The 24,082-nt window shown below is 40.1% G+C and overlaps 1 pseudogene; it reads left to right on the forward strand.

Annotated features, from left to right (window-relative positions):
• Positions 1-18,984, forward strand: part of LOC135509767 (plakophilin-3-like) — a 57,592-nt pseudogene extending 38,608 nt beyond the window's left edge.
• Positions 18,985-24,082: the final 5,098 nt, after the last annotated feature.

Raw genomic sequence — 24,082 nt, forward strand, 5'->3', positions numbered from 1 at the left:
TGCCACGGTCACCAGGTGTACGGCATCTCCTCCGCCGCATTGGTGCCCTCTTTCTCTCCAGGTTAGGTGGGCATTGTGTCAAGAAGCAGTGTGGCTTGGCTAGGTTGTGTTTCGGAGGACGCACGGCTCTCGACCTTCGCCTCTCCCGATTCCGTACGGGAGTTGCAGCGATGAGACAAGACTGTAACTACCAACTGGATACCATCAAATTGGGGAGAAAAGGGGGTGACAAAAAATAAAAGAACGTAACATACCTGGTGAAATGACTTTAGGTGGAATGACTTTAGGTGAAATAACTTTAGGTGAAATAACTAGGTGAAATAACTTTAGGTGAAATAACTTTAGGTGAAATAACAGGTATGAGAGCCTTGTCTGTCACTCACACCATGGCCTCTCAATAGAGTTGACTCCATGGAAATAGAATGAGTAGAACTGGCATTCACATCCGAGTCAACGTTCTGTGATGGGTGGACTGGCGGCCATGTTGAATTGCTGAGATCTGAGGGCTTTTCTCTGCTCTAGTTAACGTCCCAGCCTCTCTGTAGTCTATCTTAACCTTTCCATCCTCCTGTCTAGACCGGTAGCAGGCTGAGGGTTGAACTGAAACTCTCTATTGGACTCAAAGGAAACTCCTCAACGCCTAGCTTTCTACAACAGATTCTGGGGTTAAGTGAGTTCGTCAACCCAAATAAGGAATATTTGGGTTGCGGGGTGGAGGTGAGGGAGTGGAGAGCTGAGGACCCGTTACCCTTTATGGGACCTGAATAAGACACATCCATGAAAAGGTGGTGTCTGTTTTCGTGTGTGCGTGTGTGTGAGAAGTACATAGTGTATAGGACGGAGTTGTCTCCACATGTAGTGTTCTCTCTGCCACACCCAGTATGACTCACAGTCCTTTCACTCCCTCTAGTCAAGCTGTTAGAACACAATCACTGTCTGGCGCTCTACACTTTCAGGTTGTTTGTGCACAGCGATGGGGAACTGCTGTAGAGGAGAGAGAGAGCGAAAGACAGGCTGTCGAGAGCTGTAATGACAGCTTGGTTAGGTCCTACGAGACTGGTCATAGTGGTAACACACTACACGTGTTTGCTAGTTGATATTGTCACCAAAAGACGTATTAACCTGATTTAAAAATACACAAAGATACCAGTTGACCAGTTTTTACAACTAGAAAAGTATGTTATGAAGATGCAATTTGCCCGCTGAGAATCATGCTTTCTACGATGTGTTTGTGAACCACCCTGGGCCCACTTTACTGAGCGTGTGTCCCCCTCTGGGTTTTCTGTCAGGTATTCTGTGGAACCTGTCATCCAAAGACAACCTGAAGGAGAAACTAGCCAGGGAGACGCTAGCTGAGCTCACAGAGACGATCCTGATCCCGCTCTCAGGAAGTGGAGACTCTGAGGTCATCCAGCAGAGCCCCTCTGAGGTTGAGATCTTCTACAACACCACCGGATGTCTCAGGTACAGTACACAATAGGATAGTACAGTATAATACACAATAGTACACTATAGGATAGTACAGTATAATACACAATAGTACACTATAGGATAGTACAGTATAATACACAATAGTACACTATAGGATAGTACAGTATAATACACTATAGTACACTATAGGATAGTACAGTATAATACACTATAGGATAGTACAGTATAATACACTATAGTACACTATAGGATAGTACAGTATAATACACTATAGTACACTATAGGATAGTACAGTATAATACACTATAGTACACTATAGGATAGTACAGTATAATACACTATAGTACACAATAGGATAGTACAGTATAATACACAGTACACAATAGGATAGTACAGTACACTATAGGATAGTACAGTATAATACACAATAGTACACTATAGGATAGTACAGTATAATACACTAATAGTACACTATAGGATAGTACAGTATAATACACAATAGTACACTATAGGATAGTACAGTATAATAGTACTATACACTATAGTACACTATAGGATAGTAGTATAATACACTATACTACACTATAGATAGTACAGTACATATACTACACTATAGGATATAAGTACACTATACTACACTATAGTACATAATACACTATAGGATAGTACAGTATAATACACTATAGTACACTATAGGATGGTACAGTATAATACATTATAGTACACTATAGGATAGTACAGTATAATACACTATAGTACACTATAGGGTAGTACAGTATAATACACTATAGTACACTATAAGATAGTAGAGTATAATACACTATAGGATAGTACAGTATAATACACTATAGTACACTATAGGATAGTACAGTATAATACACTATAGTACACTATAGGATAGTACAGTATAATACACTATACTACACTATAGGATAGTACAGTATAATACACTATAGTACACTATAGGATAGTACAGTATAATACACAATAGTACAGTTTTATAAGCTATAGTACACTATATAGTTCACTGCAGTATAGTACACTATAGTATAGTGCATACAGTACACTATAGTACACTATATAGTTCGCTGCAGTATAGTACACTATAGTACACTAGTATAGTACAGTATAGTACACTATAGTACACGAGTGTAGTACAGTATAGTACACTATAGTATACTAGTATAGTACACTTTCTGTTATTCTTGTTGTTCTTCTCATCCTTCACATAGTACAGTACACTGCACTAGGATAGTACAGTATAATACACTATAGTACACTATAGGATTTGTACAGTCCCTAACCTCTCACCCTGCTGTCCCCAGGAACCTCTAACCTCTCACCCTGCTGTCCCCAGGAACCTCTAACCTCTCACCCTGCTGTCCCCAGGAACCTCTAACCTCTAACCCTGCTGTCCCCAGGAACCTCTAACCTCTCACCCTGCTGTCCCCAGGAACCTCTCACCCTGCTGTCCCCAGGAACCTCTAACCTCTAACCCTGCTGTCCCCAGGAACCTCTAACCTCTCACCCTGCTGTCCCCAGGAACCTGAGCTCAGTGAATGAGAAGACCAGACGTCAGATGCGCGAGACCAACGGTCTGGTGGATGCCCTGGTAGGATACATCCAGGCCTCGGTACAGGAAGGCAAGGTGGAGGAAAAGGTGAGGCCAAGCACATTGTAGAATAATCATTTCATTATCGATTGTATATATATATATATAGTGCCTTTCCAGATGCTCAAAGCGCTTTGCAATGAAAGGGGAAACTCACCTCAACCAATAATTTCCTACCTGGGTGATGCCACAGCAGGCATTTTGCACCAGACCCCTTACCACACATCAGATTATCTCATTTGAGTATGGGCCTAATCATTTTTTTGTATGTTTCCAGGGTGTGGAGAACTCTTTATGTGTCCTGAGGAACCTCTCCTACCAACTGTACAGTGAGATCCCGCCCTCAGCCCAGCTACGTCTGGAAGGACCAACCAGAGGCCAGGAAACAAGCTCTCACCCTGCTTTCCCCAGGCAAAAAGTCAAAGATGTATGTATCTCACTGTCAATCCTCTGTCTTCTGGTCCTCCTAACCTCCCTGTCCCCAGGTTCTTCCAGGAACCTCTAACCTCTGGTTGCTCCCCAGGTCAAAGATGTAACCTCTCACCCTGCTGTCCTCTCAGGAACCTCTTCCATGTGTTGTCTTCAGGATGTTCTTGTTCACCCTGCTGTCCCCAGGAACCCTAATTGTCTTAATTAATGGTATTCAGAATGACCCTAATTGTCTTAATTAATGGTTTTCAGAATGACCCTAATTGTCTTAATTAATGGTATTCAGAATGACCCTAATTGTCTTAATGGTATTCAGAATGACCCTAATTGTCTTAATGGTATTCAGAATGACCCTAATTGTCTTAATGGTATTCAGAATGACCCTAATTGTCTTAATGGAATGAGAATGACCTAATTGCCTTAATGGTTTTCTGAATGACCTAATTGTCTTATTGGTATTCAGAATGACATCCATTGCCTTAATGGTATTCAGAAGACCCTAATTGTCTTATTGGTATTCAGAATAATCATTTCATTATCAGATTGATAATTGTCTTATTGGTATTCAGAATGCCTAATTCCTTAGATGCTGAATGACCCTAATTGCAATTAATGGTATTCAGAATGACCCTAATTGTCTTATTGGTATTGATGCCACAGCAGGCATTTTTCAGAATGACCCTAATTGCCTTAACATCAGAATTAATTCATTAATGGTATTCAGAATGACCCTAATTCTTAATTTTTGACCCTAATTGTCTTAATGGTATTCAGAAACTCTTTATGTGTCCTTATTGGTATTCAGAATGACCCTAATTCTACCAACTGTGGTATTCAGAATGACCCTAACCTTAATGGTATTCAGAATGACTAATTGTCTTAGCATGGTATTCAGAATGACCCTAATTGGTTGCTTTAATGGTATTCAGAATGACCCTAATTGCCTTAATGGTATCTCACTGTCAATCCTCTAATTGCCTTATTGGTATTCAGAATGACCCTAATTGCCTTAATGGTATTCAGAATGACCCTAATTGTCTTAATGGTATTCAGAATGACCCTAATTGTCTTATTGGTATTCAGAATGACCCTAATTGCCTTATTGGTATTCAGAATGACCCTAATTGCCTTAATGGTATTCAGAATGACCCTAATTGTCTTAATGGTATTCAGAATGACCCTAATTGTCTTATTGGTATTCAGAATGACCCTAATTGCCTTAATGGTTTTCTGAATGACCCTAATTGCCTTAATGGTTTTCTGAATGACCCTAATTGTCTTAATGGTTTTCAGAATGACCCTGTCTGTGTGAAAATGTAACTCCTTTATCACATTGACTCCTTTCCCTTCTGTCAGAGGAAGAACCAGGACATGGCTACGTTCACGGAGGTGGCCCGCGTACCCAAGGGTCTGGAGTGGCTGTGGCACCCCCAGGTGGTGGGGCTGTATAACAGCGTGCTGCAGGGCTGTGAGAATAACTCCACTACCCGCGAGGCTGCAGCCGGGGCTCTGCAGAACATCACCGCAGGAGACAAGAGGGTGAGTGTTGAGAGTTGCCCATGCCAATGCCAGAGCCAGAGCAAGATGTGATTGGGTTACAACGTACAGTAACTTAAGTAGGTTGGGAACACTGTCTCAACGCTCTTAGAAAATAAGCTGTCCCCTTTGAAGAACCCTTTTGGTTCCAGGTAAAACACCTTTGGGTTCCATGTAGAACCCTTTCCACAGAAGATTCTACATGGAACCCAATAGGGGTCTACCTGGAACCAAAGGGCTCCTATGGGGACACCCTAATAAGCCTTTTGGAACCCTTTTTTATGAAAGTGTAGAATGACCTCTCTCTCTCCCAAGAGAGGGAGCAGCTCCAAGTCAGATTACTGACATGGATCAGGTTGATAACTCTGTCCAGAAACAAGCCCTATCCCAGACACTTGTGGGGATTTGAAGATTTGAGCAAATCTATGAGGGTAGGGGTTGTTTATGGACAAGGCCAAATACAGCATTTAAAGTGTTCTTGACTTGGACATACCTTTCAATGAATCTCTCTCTCGCTCTCTCCATCCTCAGTGGGCGGAGGTGCTGAGTCATGTGGCTCTGGAGCAGGAGAGGATGCTTCCTGTGATGTTGGACAAACTGAGGACCAATAATGACCTGGAGCTGAGATCCCTCACCGGCTTCCTCAGAAACTTGTCACGCTATGCCAAGGACAAGAACGCCATGGGTCAGTACCATAGACAAAATACGTGTGTGCACAGTAGTACCTTTGACCTTTGACCCACTTCAATACAAAAGTAGTTGTCATTTTGTCACAGATGGGAAATTGGTTGCGGCATACGGTTTCTTTTTAAAACATGACATCACGAGAACAGCAGATCTCGGCAGAAATCAGACTTTCATGGATATTAGGGATTGATTTCATGGCAATGTGAGATTTGCATTAACATTTGCATTGTACATGTGGAACACAAAGTTACAATTTGTCCGTGAATGGCATCGAAGCGAAACCAGCTGGGGGGGCATTTATTTCATGTTAGAGCAAGGACCAACAACACAACTACAGGTCAACCAATAAAATGTTCCTCTCTCCAGCCACAAAGGTAGTGAACAACCTGGTGACCGAACTGCCTGCTGACGGTCAGCAGAAGGAGCCGTCGAGCGATGTGGTGGTCAACATCTGTGGAACGCTGAACAACCTGGTGACCTCCAGCTCCATCGCAGCCCGGGACATCGCCTTCTTCGACGGGTTGCAGAAACTAGTGGCTATTAAGAACTCCCACGACAGCAGGTATGGAATGGAAGGAATATTGGTAGCAATGTTTCTGCTGGTATTTAACCTGGTGTGTAATAGAAACTGGTGGCCTGGCTTCCCGAGTGGCTCAGTGGTCTAAGGCACTGCATCACAGTGCTAAGCTGTGCCACTAGAGATCCTGCTTCGAGTCCAGACTCTTTCGTAGCTGGCCGCGACCGGGAGACGGATAATTGGCCCATTGTGTCCGCGTTAGTGTAGGGTTTAGCCGGCATGGATGTTTTTGTTCCATCGCGCACCAGCAACTCCTGTGGCGGGCCGGGCATAGTGCACGTTGACAAGGTCACCAGGTATACGTGTTTCCTCCGACACATTGGTGCTTCTGGGTTAAGTGGGCATTGTGTCAAGAAGTAGTGTGGTTTGGTTGGGTTGTGTTTCGGAGGATGAACGGCACTCAACTTTCACCTCTCCTGAGTCCGTACGGGAGTTGCAGCGATAGGACAAGACTGTAACTACCAACTGGATACCATCAAATTGGGGAGAAAAAGGGGTAATAAAAAAACAACTCCCACGACAGCAGATCTAGAATGGGAGGAATATTGGTAGCAGTGTTTCTGCTGGTATTTAACCTGATGTTTAATAGAAACTGGGTGGCCATTAAGAACTCCCATGACAGCAGGTATATGGAAAATGAGTAGGAATGTTGTGACAAAAGATTTTACTGACCACGTGATTTGACCAGGAAATGTCCAGGGTTCAAGTGTGAATGGTAATAGTAAAGACGAGAGTAGACAGCCCTGTCTCGTTCTGCAACAGCGAGGAGTTAGACTTGTTATTATGCATACAGGCTCTCGGCTATACTGGTGCCTAGAGTTTTTGCTGGTCAGTTATTATGAGTGATATCCATTCAGATGGCCACTTCTTCACTACTGGTCCCCATAGTAACAGTGTTTCCTAGAGGAGTGGATACGGAATACAATTTGAATACTATATACCACCTTTCAGACAATTTGGTAACACATTTCCCGAGCATTTACCCAGCCCTGTCTGCCTGTCCCTGCCCCAAGTACACAGATGTAGTATTATGAGGCCACGACTGAAATGAGACAAATAACCTTCTCTTATAATGCTCCTTGGTCTTGGAACAAGCTACAAAATACGTTAAAGCTGGAGGAGAGGGAATCACTTGCCGAGTAAAACTCTGATATAGGATAATGTTGTTGACCATTGTGATGTTTAATGTTTTGTCTTGTGTAGTGTGTACACACTGACTACTTCCTGTTGACATCTTGCCAGGTCCCCCTCAAAATTTTTTATCCCCCCCTGGTTAAGTGAAGGTTAAATAAAAGGTGAAATAAAAATAAAAATTAATGGGTAGAAACAATCGAGACATACCTAATTTCACTCCCATGATAAGGATGCTAACCTCTCCAACTAGGACAATCTCTACTTGATCAGCCCAGGGTATATCATATTTACTGTCCCTGGTATATCATATTTACTGTCCCTGGTATATCATATTTACTGTCCCTGGTATATCATATTTACTGTCCCTGCTATATCATATTTACTGTCCCTGCTATATCATATTTACTGTTCCTGGTATATCATATTTACTGGCCCTGGTATATCATATTTACTGTCCCTGGTATATCATATTTACTGTGCCTGGTATATCATATTTACTGTCCCTGGTATATCATATTTACTGTCCCTGCTATATCATATTTACTGTTCCTGCTATATCATATTTACTGTTCCTGGTATATCATATTTACTGGCCCTGGTATATCATATTTACTGGCCCTGGTATATCATATTTACTGGCCCTGGTATATCATATTTACTGGCCCTGGTATATCATATTTACTGTCCCTGGTATATAATTTTTACTGTCCCTGGTATATCATATTTACTGTTCCTGGTATATCATATTTACTGTTCCTGGTATATCATATTTACTGGCCCTGGTATATCATATTTACTGGCCCTGGTATATCATATTTACTGGCCCTGGTATATCATATTTACTTGCCCTGGTATATCATATTTACTGTTCCTGGTATATCATATTTACTGGCCCTGGTATATCATATTTACTGGCCCTGGTATATCATATTTACTGGCCCTGGTATATCATTTTTACTGGCCCTGGTATATCATATTTACTGGCCCTGGTATATCATATTTACTGGCCCTGGTATATAATATTTACTGTCCCTGGTATATCATATCTACTGTTCCTGGTATATCATATTTACTGTTCCTGGTATATCATATTTACTGGCCCTGGTATATCATATATACTGTCCCTGGTATATCATATTTACTGACCCTGGTATATCATATTTACTGGCCCTGGTATATCATATTTACTGTCCCTGGTATATCATATTTACTGTTCCTGGTATATCATATTTACTGTTCCTGGTATATCATGTTTACTGTTCCTGGTATATCATATTTACTGTCCCTGGTATATCATATTTACTGTCCCTGGTATATCATATTTACTGTCCCTGGTATATCATGTTTACTGGCCCTGGTATATCATATTTACTGGCCCTGGTATATCATATTTACTGGCCCTGGTATATCATATTTACTGGCCCTGGTATATCATATTTACTGGCCCTGGTATATCATATTTACTGTTCCTGGTATATCATATTTACTGTTCCTGGTATATCATATTTACTGTTCCTGGTATATCATGTTTACTGGCCCTGGTATATCATATTTACTGTTCCTGGTATATCATATTTACTGTTCCTGGTATATCATATTTACTGTCCCTGGTATATCTTATTTACTGTCCCTGGTATATCATATTTACTGTTCCTGGTATATCATTTTTACTGTTCCTGGTATATCATATTTACTGGCCCTGGTATATCATATTTACTGTTCCTGGTATATCATATTTACTGGCCCTGGTATATCATATTTACTGTTCCTGGTATATCATATTTACTGGCCCTGGTATATCATATTTACTGTTCCTGGTATATCATATTTACTGGCCCTGGTATATCATATTTACTGGCCCTGGTATATCATATTTACTGGCCCTGGTATATCATATTTACTGTTCCTGGTATATCATATTTACTGTTCCTGGTATATCATATTTACTGTTCCTGGTATATCATATTTACTGGCCCTGGTATATAATATTTACTGTTCCTGGTATATCATATTTACTGGCCCTGGTATATCATATTTACTGTTTCTGCTATATCATATTTACTGTTCCTGGTATATCATATTTACTGTTCCTGGTATATCATATTTACTGTGCCTGGTATGTCATATTTACTGTTCCTGGTATATCATATTTACTGTTCCTGGTATATCATATTTACTGTGCCTGGTATATCATATTTACTGGCCCTGGTATATCATATTTACTGGCCCTGGTATATCATATTTACTGTTCCTGGTATATCATATATACTGGCCCTGGTATATCATATTTACTGGCCCTGGTATATCATATATACTGGCCCTGGTATATCATATTTACTGGCCCTGGTATATAATATTTACTGTTCCTGGTATATAATATTTACTGTTCCTGGTATATCATATTTACTGGCCCTGGTATATCATATTTACATGCCCTGGTATATCATATTTACTGTTCCTGGTATATCATATTTACTGTTCCTGGTATATCATATTTACTGTTCCTGGTATATCATATTTACTTGCCCTGGTATATCATATTTACTGTCCCTGGTATATCATATTTACTGTCCCTGGTATATCATATTTACTGTCCTTGGTATATCATATTTACTGTTCCTGGTATATCATATTTACTGTCCCTGGTATATCATATTTACTGGCCCTGGTATATCATATTTACTGGCCCTGGTATATCATATTTACTGGCCCTGGTATATCATATTTACTGTTCCTAGTATATCATATTTACTGTTCCTGGTATATCATGTTTACTGTTCCTGGTATATCATATTTACTGGCCCTGGTATATCATATTTACTGTTCCTGGTATATCATGTTTACTGTTCCTGGTATATCATATTTACTGGCCCTGGTATATCATATTTACTGTTCCTGGTATATCATATTTACTGTTCCTGGTATATCATATTTACTGTCCCTTGTATATCATATTTACTGTCCCTTGTATATCATATTTACTGTCCCTGGTATATCTTATTTACTGTCCCTGGTATATCATATTTACTGTTCCTGGTATATCATGTTTACTGTTCCTGGTATATCATATTTACTGGCCCTGGTATATCATATTTACTGGCCCTGGTATATCATATTTACTGGCCCTGGTATATCATATTTACTGGCCCTGGTATATCATATTTACTGGCCCTGGTATATCATATTTACTGTTCCTGGTATATCATATTTACTGGCCCTGGTATATCATATTTACTGGCCCTGGTATATCATATTTACTGGCCCTGGTATATCATATTTACTGGCCCTGGTATATCATATTTACTGTTCCTGGTATATCATATTTACTGTTCCTGGTATATCATATTTACTGTTCCTGGTATATCATATTTACTGTTCCTGGTATATCATATTTACTGGCCCTGGTATATCATATTTACTGGCCCTGGTATATCATATTTACTGGCCCTGGTATATCATATTTACTGTTCCTGGTATATCATATTTACTGTCCCTGGTATATCATATTTACTGGCCCTGGTATATCATATTTACTGGCCCTGGTATATCATATTTACTGGCCCTGGTATATCATATTTACTGTCCCTGGTATATATCATATTTACTGGCCCTGGTATATCATATTTACTGGCCCTGGTATATCATATTTACTGGCCCTGGTATATCATATTTACTGTTCCTGGTATATCATATTTACTGTTCCTGGTATATATATCATATTTACTGTTCCTGGTATATCATATTTACTGTCCCTGGTATATCATATTTACTGTCCCTGGTATATCATATTTACTGTTCCTGGTATATCATATTTACTGTATATCATATTTTGGCCCTGGTATATCATATTTACTGTTCCTGGTATATCATATTTACTGGTATATCATATTTACTGTTCCTGGTATATCATATTTACTGGCCCTGGTATATCATATTTACTGTTCCTGGTATATCATATTTACTGTTCCTGGTATATCATATTTACTGTTCCTGGTATATCATATTTACTGTCCCTGGTATATCATATTTACTGTCCCTGGTATATCATATTTACTGTTCCTGGTATATCATATTTACTGTTCCTGGTATATCATATTTACTGTCCCTGGTATATCATATTTACTGTTCCTGGTATATCATATTTACTGTCCCTGGTATATCATATTTACTGTCCCTGGTATATCATATTTACTGTTCCTGGTATATCATATTTACTGATCCTGGTATATCATATTTACTGTCCCTGTATATCATATTTACTGTCCCTGGTATATCATATTTACTGTTCCTGGTATATCATATTTACTGTTCCTGGTATATCGTATTTACTGTCCCTGGTATATCATATTTACTGTTCCTGGTATATCATATTTACTGTCCAAGGATATCATAACAGGTATATTGATTGGAACAGCTTTGATTAAATATAATCTTTATGTTGGATCACAGCTACTGGGAAGCTGAAAGCATCCAAAGAGGAGGATCACAGACTCTGCAACATGTTCCAATACAAGAAGCTGCACAAGGATACAAACATAGACTACTGGAGAATGGTAGAGAGGAGGATCACAGACTACTGGAGAATGGTAGAGAGGAGGATCACAGACTACTGGAGAACGGTAGAGAGGAGAACCATAGACTACTGGAGAATGGTAGAGAGGAGGATCACAGACTACTGGAGAATGGTAGAGAGGAGAACCATAGACTACTGGAGAATGGTAGAGAGGAGGATCACAGACTACTGGAGAGTGGTAGAGAGGAGGATCACAGACTACTGGAGAATGGTAGAGAGGAGGATCAAAATCAAATGTATTTATAAAGCCCTTCGTACATCAGCTGATATCTCAAAGTGCTGCACAGAAACCCAGCCTATAACCCCAAACAGCAAGCAATGCAGGTGTAGAAGCAGGTGGCTAAGAAAAACTCCCTAAAAAGGCCAAAACCTAGGAAGAAACCTAGAGAGGAACCAGGCTATGTGGGGTGGCCAGTCCCACATCATTAAGAGTATCTCTACCACTCCTGCTGTCTCGAGAGAGTTTAAAACAGCAGGTCTGGGACAGGTAGCACGTCCAGTGAACAGGTCAGGATTCCATAGCCGCAGGCAGAACAGTTGAAACTGGAGCAGCAGCACGTCCAGGTGGACTGAGGACAGCAAGGAGTCATCATGGTAGGTAGTCCTGAGGCATGGTCCTAGGGCTCAGGTCCTCTGATATAAAGAGAGAAAGAGAGAATTAGAGAGAGCATACTTAAATTCACACAGGACACCGGATAAGACAGGAGAAGTACTCCAGATATAAAACAAACTTACCCTAGCCCCCCAACACATAAACTACTGCAGCATAAATACTGGAGGCTGAGACAGGGGGGGTCAGGAGACACTGTGGCCCCATCCGATGATACAGGGCCAAACAGGAAGGATATAACCCCACCCACTTTGCCAAAGCACAGCCCCCACACCACTAGAGAGATATCTTCAACCACCAACTTACCATCCTGAGACAAGGCCGAGTATAGCCCACAAAGATCTCCACCACGGCACAACCCAAGGGGGGGCGCCAACCCAGACAGGAAGATCACGTCAGTAACTCAACCCGCTCAAGTGACGCACCCCTCCTAGGGACGGCATGAAAGAGCACCAGTAAGCCAGTGACTCAGCCCCTGTAATAGGGTTAGAGGCAGAGAATCCCAGTGGAGAGAGGGGAACCAGCCAGGCAGAGACGGCAAGGGCGGTTCGTTGCTCCAGAGCCTTTCCGTTCACCTTCACACTCCTGGGCCAGGCTACACTCAATCATATGACCCACTGAAGAACTGAGTCTTCAGTAAAGACTTAAAGGTTGAGACCGAGTCTGCGTCTCTCACATGGGTAGGCAGACCGTTCCATACAAATGGAGCTCTATAGGAGAAAGCCCCGCCTCCAGCTGTTTGCTTAGAAATTCTAGGGACAATTACGAGGCCTGCGTCTTGTGACCGTAGCGTACGTGTAGGTATGTACGGCACGACCGAATCAGAGAGATAGGTAGGAGCAAGCCCATGTAATGCTTTGTAGGTTAGCAGTAAAACCTTAAAATCAGCCCTTGCCTTAACAGGAAGCCAGTGTAGCGAGGCTAGCACTGGAGTAATATGATCAAATTTTTGGGTTCTAGTCAGGATTCTAGCAGCCGTATTTAGCACTAACTGAAGTTTGTTTAGTGCTTTATCCGGGTAGCCGGAAAGTTGAGCATTGCAGTAGTCTAACCTAGAAATACCAAAAGCATGGATAGTTGTTCTGGGCAGAAAGTTGTTGTTGTTTTGGGCAGAAAGTTTCTAATTTTTGCAATGTTACATTGATGGAAAAAGGCTGTCCTTGAAACAGTCTTGATATGTTCGTCAAAAGAGTGATCAGGGTCCAGAGTAATGCCGAGGTCCTTCACAGTTTTATTTGAGACGACTGTACAACCATCAAGATTAATTGTCAGATTCAACAGAAGATCTCTTTGTTTCTTGGGACCTACAACAAGCATCTCTGTTTTGTCCGAGTTTAAAAGTAGAACGTTTGCAGCCATCCACTTCCTTATGTCTGAAACACAGGCTTCTAGTGAAGGCAATTTTGGGGCTTCACCATGTTTCATTGAAATGTACAGCTGTGTGTCATCTGCATAGCAGTGAAAGGTAACATTATGTTTTGGAATGACATCACCAAGAGGTAAAATATATAGTGAAAACAATAGTGGTCCTAAAACGGAACCTTGAGGAACATGAACATTTACAGTGGATTTGTCAGAGGACAAACTATTCACAGAGACAAACTGATATCTTTCCGACAGATAAGATCTAAACCAGGCCAGAACTTGTCCGTGTAGAACAATTTGGGTTTCCAATCTCTCCAAAAGAATGTGGTGATCAATGGAATCAAAAGCAGCACTAAGGTCTAGGAGCACGAGGACAGATGCAGAGCCTCAGTCTAAAAGGTAATTTACGGCCTTCACGAGTGCCGTCTCAGTGCTATGATGGGGTCTAAAAACAGACTGGAGCATTTCGTATACATTGTTTCTCTTCAAGAAGGCAGTGAGCTTTTTCTACATTTTTTGAGAGGAATGGAAGATTCGATATAGGCCGCTAGTTTTTTATATTTTCTGGGTCAAGGTTTGGCTTTTTCAAGAGGCTTTATTACTGCCACTTTTAGTGAGTTTGGTACACATCTGGTGGATAGAGAGCCGTTTATTATGTTCAACATAGGAGGGCCAAGCACAGGAAGCAGCTCTTTTAGTAGTTTAGTTGGAATATGGTCCAGTATGCAGCTTGAAGGTTTAGAGGCCATGATTATTTCCATCATTGTGTCAAGAGATATAGTACTAAAACACTTGAGTGTCTCTCTTGATCCTAGGTCCTGTCAGAGTTGTGCAGACTCAGGACAACTGAGCTTTGAAGGAATACGCAGATTTCATGAATTTATTACTGCTGATGTGAAAGCCATCCTCTCTTGGGGAATGCTGCTTTTTAGTTAGCTTTACATCCAGTATCAAAAATACATTTCGGATTGTTCTTATTTTCCTCAATTAAGTTAGAAAAATAGGATGATCGAGCAGCAGTGAGGGCTATTCGAAACTGCACGGTACTGTCTTTCCAAGCTAGTCTGAAGACTTCCAGTTTGGTGTGGCGCCATTTCCGTTACAATTTTCTGGAAGCTTGCTTCGGAGCTCGGGTATTTTCTGTATACCAGGAAGCTAGTTTCTTATGACAAATGTTTTTAGGTTTTAGTGGTGCAACTGCATCTAGGGTATTGCGCAAGGTTAAATTGAGTTCCTCAGTTAGGTAGTTAACTGATTTTTGTCCTCTGGCGTCCTTGGGGTAGGCAGAGGGAGTCTGGAAGGGCATCAAGGAATCTTTGTGTTATCTGGGAATTTATAGCACAACTTTTGATGTTCCTTGGTTGGGGTCTGAGCAGATTATTATATAGTCAGATTTGATTAAATATAACAGAACAGTTGACCTAGAATGACATTCACTCTCATAGGATGGGTTGCCAAAAATAACTACCTGAAAGCCACATCCTCCTAATAAGCCACGAATATGACTCGATTGAGGTATACAGTATGTCACTGTGCTTCTATGGCTATATGCACCAATGCTCTGACTACTTCATTTGTTCATTTAGCAAACAAGACAGCTTTATTAGTTCATTATTTATTTATTTATTAGTCAGCGCAACTCAATTTCAGCTTTCATTAGCTTTAAAACAGCAACATTTTCTCTGAACCTCATGGCAAAATGTGTAAAACGTAAGGAACTTAAGGAAGCTGCTCCCCCGAAAAAATAAATGTTCATGTATATATAGAATACAATATCAGGAACCCGAATACCTGCGGACATTGGTTAATAACGAGTAGTGAGGGGGATTTCTTGTATGATTCCTCTCCTTTTCCTGTTGCTCTATTTTCAACTACAGTAATTACAAGACTGTCTTCTCTTGTCTGGTAGGGGAATCAGAGCTGTTTATCTGTCACACACACACACACACACACACACACACACACACACACACACACACACACACACACACACACACACACACACACACACACACACACACACACATCAAGTAAATGATTAGTGCTTATCTATAATATACTGTTGAGAAACAATCCACTAAAACATTCCCCTCATAGTGAATGGATGACTGGAAAACCATTCACCAGCCTTGAGGATTGGAGGGGTCCATCAACTAGCCTTGAGGATGGGAGAGGGGGGGGGGGTCCATTAACCAGCCTTGAGGATTGGAGTGGTCCATTAACTAACCTTGAGGATTGGGGGGGGGTGTCCATTAACTAGCCTTGAGGATTGGAGGGGTCCATTAACTAGCCTTGAGGATTGGAGGGGGTCCATTAACTAGCCTTGAGGATTGGGGGGGTCCATTAACCAGCCTTGAGGATGGGAGGGGTCCATTAACTAGCCTTGAGAATTTGAGGGGGGTCCATTAACCAGTCTTGAGGGTGGGGTCCATTAACAAGCAATGAGGATGGGGGGGGGGGTTCCATTAACCAGCCTTGAGGATGGGGGTGGGGGGTTCCATTAACCAGCCTTGAGGATTGGAGGGTCCATTAACCAGCCTTGGGGATTGTGGGGGTCCATTAACCAGCCTTGACGATTGTGGGGGGGGGGGTCCATTAACCAGCCTTGAGGATGGGGGGGCTCCATTAACCAGCCTTGAGGATTGGAGGGGGGTCCATATTAAAATAAAAATACTTCCCTAACTGTTCCTATTTGCTGTAGTCTGTATGTTCACACACAAAGACACCCAGGGAGTGGCTTGCTAGAATGATTGCTATTTAGATGGTGTGCCTCGCCTAAAGGGTGCAGCTCTCTCTTTCTCTCTCTGTGTGTCTCTCTCTGTCTCTCTCTCTCTGTCTCTTGCTCTCTCTCTCTGTGTCTGTCTCTCTGTCCCTCTGTCTCTGTCTCTCTCGATGCTCCATCACTCGCTGACTCTCTTAATTCAATTCAATTCAATGGGCTTTATTGGCATGGGAAACATGTGTTAACATTGCCAAAGCAAGTGAGGTAGATAATATACAAAAGTGAAATAAACAATACAAATTAACAGTAAACATTAGACATACAGAAGTTTCAAAACAATAAAGACATTACAAATGTCATATTACGTATATATACAGTGTTGTAACGATGTATAAATGCTTAAGTGTACACAAGGGAAAATAAATAAGCATAAATATGGGTTGTATTTACAATGGTCTCTCAGGGCATTTCCTGATGAACAAGTCCGAACTCCCCTACTATATTTACCTCCCTCTACAGTACCTGCAGAACTATTTCAACAGTTTCATCTTAAAATAATCTATTCAAAACATTGATTGGTAGCAACTATAGAATATTTACTGTCCCCCAGTGTATTGACGTGTCTTTACTATCATTAAATTAAGACTTTTTGTTTTTATCAAAGATTCTCTGTAATTAGCATTTTGTGATTAACTAATCAGGCAAATGTAATTAACTAGGAAGTCGGACACCAGGGAAAATATTCAGATTTCAAAGTTATAATTTTCCTAATACAACTTTTCTGATATTTTAATATCTGATCAATTAGTCTTCTTAATTAATTAATTATTTATTTTACCTCACGTTAGTCTCATTCCAAACGTCGTAAATTGTTGGTTATCTGCACGAACCCCCGTCTTCAATATGAGTCATGCATGCATCAATTGTCTTAAATCATTTATTTACTAACTAAGTAATTCACAGAAATGCATAAACAAACAGTAGATAGTTACAAGGAAATGATAATGGAGTTTCCCTTTGTGGGATAAACCGGGCATCGCGGCTTGGTGGGGAAGTGGGGGTCAACTGAGATAAGACAACACACAGTTTATAATTATAACAATTGAAATGCTAATCCTTTGCACATGAAAGCTCACTCATTCGGGAACATTTGCAATAAATATATATATTTACGCTCAGTGTGTCGTTGTGATCTCTGTTGAAAACTTTATTTCTGTTGGAGAGTTTGTCCGTCTCTCTCTGCAATGTTGTTGTGGAATGGATGTTTCGGCGGTTGTCGTTTCTTTGCGTCTCAATGATAACGAATTCCTAACTGCAGACTAGTAATTAATATCAAAGACTTGTTCTTATTCTGTCGGTATCGATAGTGTAAGAGTTTAACCACGTAGTATGGTTAAAAGATTCAGCATTCGTCTCAAAACTTGGCCCTCTCGTTGTCGAAGTAAGCTGGTCTGCAACCTTTGTCCTCTCGTAATTGAGAGAAACATGGTCTCCTGAGAAATTCTCAAAGTGGGTTTTTTATTCGGGAGTTGCAGAAAAGGCTGTCTCATGACGCCTGGTCCGAACTGGGCTCATGGGCGGTCCTCTGATTTAGGTCAACTAAAAAAGGGAATTGGAGTTTCCTTCATTAAACAGTCCAAAATCACATGACACAATTTTACAAACAGTTTCCTCTTCACTCATCCATCTTATACAACAATTAGATGTAAACCTCATATCTGATGCTGTTATATAAACAGCGTTATGGTGATGTGGCTGTATTGTCTCCCATGAGTTTCACAAAATGGTACCAAACGGACCAGTTGGTAGCTGGATTCTTCAACGATCTTTTTTTATACCTTCTCCAGAACATAAATGTTGTTCGAACCTCAAGTTCTGTGAGGTGGAAGAAATTTCTTTGTTTCTCTATAAAAATGCACTCTGTCTCTATACTGTGGCCATGAGGAGATCATCTCCTCCAGGATTTTTCGACCTCTCTCTGACCACAGCAGCCTGTGTGTAGGAGGCAGGGAGAGGGGGGTGGGGCTTGCTGTACCCAAAAAGGGCAACGTCATGACAGTATTGATTGGTAGCAGCTATATAATATTTACTGTCCCTGGTGTTTAAACATTACAGTTACGTATTAGTTACTGGGAACTAAGTTTTGTCTTGTATCTTGAAAGAACAGTCAAACTGAAAGCCTACAACACAATGCCAAGTGGACAGGCTAACAGTTTGAGATCATCCTTTTTATGTATGTCCTGACAAAATGTCTCTCATGTTTGTGTTTTACAGAAAGGATTCACACGACCTGACTTTGCAGACGTGACCATCTAAAAAGGAACTCTTTCTGTCAAGTGGCTGGAAACCGTCTGTCAAACTGAGAACATGGAGTTAGATGGACTACACTATAGAGTTAGATGGACTACACTACAGAGTTAGAAGGACTACACTATAGAGTTAGATGGACTACACTACAGAGTTAGAAGGACTACACTATAGAGTTAGATGGACTACACTATAGAGTTAGATGGACTACACTACAGAGTTAGAAGGACTACACTATAGAGTTAGATGGACTACACTACAGAGTTAGAAGGACTACACTATAGAGTTAGATGGACTACACTATAGAGTTAGATGGACTACACTATAGAGTTAGATGGACTACACTATAGAGTTAGATGGACTACACTATAGAGTTAGATGGACTACACTATAGAGTTAGATGGACTACACTATAGAGTTAGATGGACTACACTATAGAGTTAGATGGACTACACTATAGAGTTATAGATGGACTACACTATAGAGTTAGAAGGACTACACTATAGTTAGATGGACTCTAAAGAAAGTGACAATAAAGATGGAACCTGTATAGGGACGACCTTGATGTTGTTCTATGATGGATCCTAACCCCCTCCCCCCCTTGTTTTAATGCCGTATGTATTCAATGCTGTATGTTTGAATGTTTCATGTTGAACGCTGTGTGGGCTTTATGGTGGATTCAGGGACTTTTTTTCCCTCTCAATGCAACAAATCATACTGCTGTAACCAATCATGACTCTTACAGTTTCTCCTGCCCCACCCAGAGATGGTTTGGCATCAATGCCAAAGACCTCTGTGCTCTGTTATGTTAACCTGGTCCCAGATCTGTTTGTGCTGTACAGCTAACTCCTATGGTCCTTGTCACAAGACGGCACACAACTGATCTGGGACCAGCCCCCGCCCATGGCTGACTACAGATAGCAGCTACTGTAAGGGACGGCTTGCTCTGTGGAATGAAACTGTTCTCTTTTATACCATCAATGGCGCTTGTACTAAAGTGGTTGAATTATTGATGTTGTTCATTGTGTTTTTGTATTCGTTTTTTTTTTGTGTTGCCTAGGGGGTTTATTTCTCAGACAAAACCAGAGTATCACTGATAATTATAATGAGTTATAAACCAGAGTAATCACTGAGAGTTACAATGAGTTATAAACCAGAGTATCACTGAGAGTTACAATGAGACATAAATTAGAACTGAATGAATGTTTGTATGAATGTGTGGGGAAAAACCAGAACTACTGACACCTGCATGAATGTCCTGGAATTATGATTCAGCTGTACATGAACGTTATGAAGTAGCCTACATGTTGAATATACATTTATAAATTAATCCTTTCTTGTTTTCAACAACCTTTAGTTTTACAAGTTAAGCGGATTTGTCACATCAAACTCAGGTCAATGCGATGTTTTAAGTTGATCACTTGCCATGACATGCTGTTTTGTTTTCATGTCTGGGGTGTTGTCATGTATTTTCTGGATTAAGTCAACAAACATAGCATTTGTTGTTATTCTCTTTAAGAGAAGGGGGCATCAGGTTAGCCTAGTGGTTAGAGTGTTGGACTAGTAACCAGAAGGTTTCAAGTTCAAACCCCCAAGCTAACAAGGTAAAAATCTGTCAATCTTCCCCTGAACAAGGCAGTTAAACAAGCAGTTAACCCAGTTAACCCACTGTTCCCAGGCCATCATTGAAAATAAGACTTTGTTCTTAACAGACTTGCCTGGTTAAAAAAATAAAAAATGATGCAATATCGGATTTGTATCTTAAGCATAATGTAAATATAAAACATTTTGCAAACAGCATACAAGTGCAATGGGGTCCCAAATGATTGACATCCTTGATAAAGATGAGTAAAACTAACTGTATAAAAGACATAATTCAAATACGGAGCTATTATTTTATCATTTTATACTCTATGTATGTATGTGTGTGTGTATGTATGTATGCATGTATGTGTGTGTATGTGTGTGTGTGTGTGTGTGTGTGTGTGTGTGTGTGTGTGTGTGTGTGTGTGTGTATGCATGTATGTATGCATGTATGTATGTATGTATGTATGTATGTATGTATGTATGTATGTATGTATGTATGTATGTATGTATGTGTGTATGTATGTGTGTATGTATGCGTGTATGTATGCATGTATGCATGTATGCATGTATGCATGCGTGTATGCATGCATGCATGCATGTATGCATGCATGTATGTGTATGTATGTATGCATGTATGCATGTATGTATGTATGTATGTATGTATGTATGTATGTATGTATGTATGTATGTGTATATATATGCTTCGGCATCTAAATGAAAATGTGTAAGAAGAAAAGATCCCCATACTTACTGTAAAATATGGTGGTGGATCTTTGATGTGGATATTTTCCTTTCACTGGTTCTTGTTAATAATCATGAAAAAGGCCATCTCTGTTTCCGGACTTGAAACACATTGAAAACCTTTTCATTTTTTACATTTTAATTACACCTTTATTTAACCAGGTAGGCTAGTTGAGAACAAGTTCTCATTTACAACTGAGACCTGGCCAAGATAAAGCAAAGCAGTTCGACACATACAACAACACAGAGTTACACATGGAGTAAAACAAACATACAGTCAATAATACAGTAGAAAAATAAGTCTATATATGATGTGAGCAAATGGCGTGAGGAGGTAAGGCAAAAAATAGGCCATAGTAGCAAAGTAATTACAATATAGCAAATGAACACTGGAGTGATAGATGAGCAGATGATGATGTGCAAGTTTGAATTGAAGGGGGCCAGTCCATAAATGCAGATGAAGGATATCAAGAATCTGGAAAGATTCTGTATGGAGGAACGGTCTAAGATCCCTCCCAATGTGTTCTCCTCATAAAACATTTTAGAAGGCTCAGTGCTGTTATCCTCGCAAGGTGAGAGGTATTGAAAGGTATTGAAAACAGGAGTGTCAATAATTGTTTTATTACTTGTTAAACAAGATCTGTTTGTCTGAGCAATTGTAGTAGTATACATTAGTAGAATTTCCCAAATTTTTTGGGATCATACAATATAGCGTTTTACATTTTACAATGATTTTATAGAGTCATTTTTGTTCATCTTTATCAAGGGTGTCACACTTCTGAAAGGTCTTGTTCAACTCTATTTCTGGTATTGATATATATATATATATATATTCAATGGGTAAATATAAAGCAAAGTTATATATTTTAACTCTATTCTCTTAGTAAAGTATGTTCTAATTAATATTGGTATTAGAATAACATGAATGTTTTGATAAAATATATTTCATGCATTGACATCTGATCTGCTGTGTATAATTGGGCCATGAGACGACTCTTAACACTCTATCTACCATATGGAAAACATAGTTTTTTATTTTTAAGTCGTGCTTTTTTCTTTTAACTTTTTCACTGTGGATGTGTGTCAAATAAACATCATATTTTATAACTAATAAAGACAAAGTAATTAAATGGGTTTTGTTATTGAGATTTCATATCAACAAGGGTCCGTAGTTTTTCTTGACCAAGTTACCTGACCAATACAAGACGCATGTTCAAGATCCTAAATGGCCTGGCTCCTCCCCCTCCACTTAGTACTTTTGTTAAACAGAAAACCCAAACATATGGCAGCAGATCCACAAGGTCTGCCATGAGAGGTGACTGTATAGTTCCCTTAAGGAAAAGCACCTTTAGTAAATCCGTTTTCCCTGTGAGAGCTTCCCATGTCTGGAATACACTGCTTTCATACACACATAACTGCACCACATATCACACTTTCACAAAATGTATGAATACATGGCTAAAGGTCAATCAGATTTGTGAATATGGTCCCTAGCTGTGTATTACCGCTTTCCATGTTTTCTGTAGCTTGTGAGGTGTGGAAACTTGTTGCTTTTATGAATATTGTCTTGCTACTTTTAGTTCTATGTTGCTCTGTCTGTATGCTACGTCTTGCTTGTCCTATGTTGCTCTGTCTGTATGCTACGTCTTGCTTGTCCTATGTTGCTCTGTCTGTATGCTACGTCTTGCTTGTCCTATGTTGCTCTGTCTGTATGCTATGTCTTGCTTGTCCTATGTTGCTCTGTCTGTATGCTATGTCTTGCTTGTCCTATGTTGCTCTGTCTGTATGCTACGTCTTGCTTGTCCTATGTTGCTCTGTCTGTATGCTATGTCTTGCTTGTTATATGTTGCTCTGCGTGTGCTCACCGCTCAATAATTGTCTATATTGTAATTGTTTTTAATATTGTTGTGTGTAGGGGGCAGTATTTTGATGTTTGGATGAAAAACGTACCCAGATTAAACTGCCTATTTCTCGGGCCCAGAAGCTATAATATGCATATAATTGTCAGATTGGGATAGAAAACACTCTATAAAGTTTCCAAAACTGTCAAAATATTGATATATAGGGTGAGATCTTGTGTAGAGCCCCAGATCGAGGGAGATTATCAGTGGTCTTGTATGTCTTCCATCTCCTAATAATTGCTCTCACAGTTGATTTCGTCAAACCAAGCTGCTTACCTATTGCAGATTCAGTCTTCCCAGCCTGGTGCAGGTCTACAATTTTGTTTCTGGTGTCCTTTGACAGCTCTTTGGTCTTGGCCATAGTGGAGTTTGGAGTGTGACTGTTTGAGGTTGTGGACATGTGTCTTTTATACTGATAACAAGTTCAAACAGGTGCCATTAATACAGGTAACGAGTGGAGGACAGAGGAGCCTCTTAAAGAAGAAGTTACAGGTCTGTGAGAGCCAGAAATCTTGCTTGTTTGTAGGTGACAAAATACTTATTTTCCACCATAATTTGCAAATAAATGAATTAAAAATCCTACAATGTGACTTTCTGGATTTTTTTCTCTCATTTTGTCTGTCATAGTTGAAGTGTACCTATGATGAAAATTACAGGCCTCTCTCATCTTTTTAAGTGGGAGAACTTGCACAATTGGTGGCTGACTAAGTACTTTTTTGCCCCACTGTACATACAAATAAATACATGCTTTGAAATCGTTGAGAAATAAAATGTTAGAATTGCCAACAAGCTGTGTCAACCATAAACTAAAAGTACAGCTATCAGAAAGTAAATTACAGTATTAAAAAACAAACATATTAATAGATAGCT

Source organism: Oncorhynchus masou, chromosome 22, assembly GCF_036934945.1.
Source record: "Oncorhynchus masou masou isolate Uvic2021 chromosome 22, UVic_Omas_1.1, whole genome shotgun sequence".
Taxonomy (NCBI): Eukaryota; Metazoa; Chordata; class Actinopteri; order Salmoniformes; family Salmonidae; genus Oncorhynchus; species Oncorhynchus masou.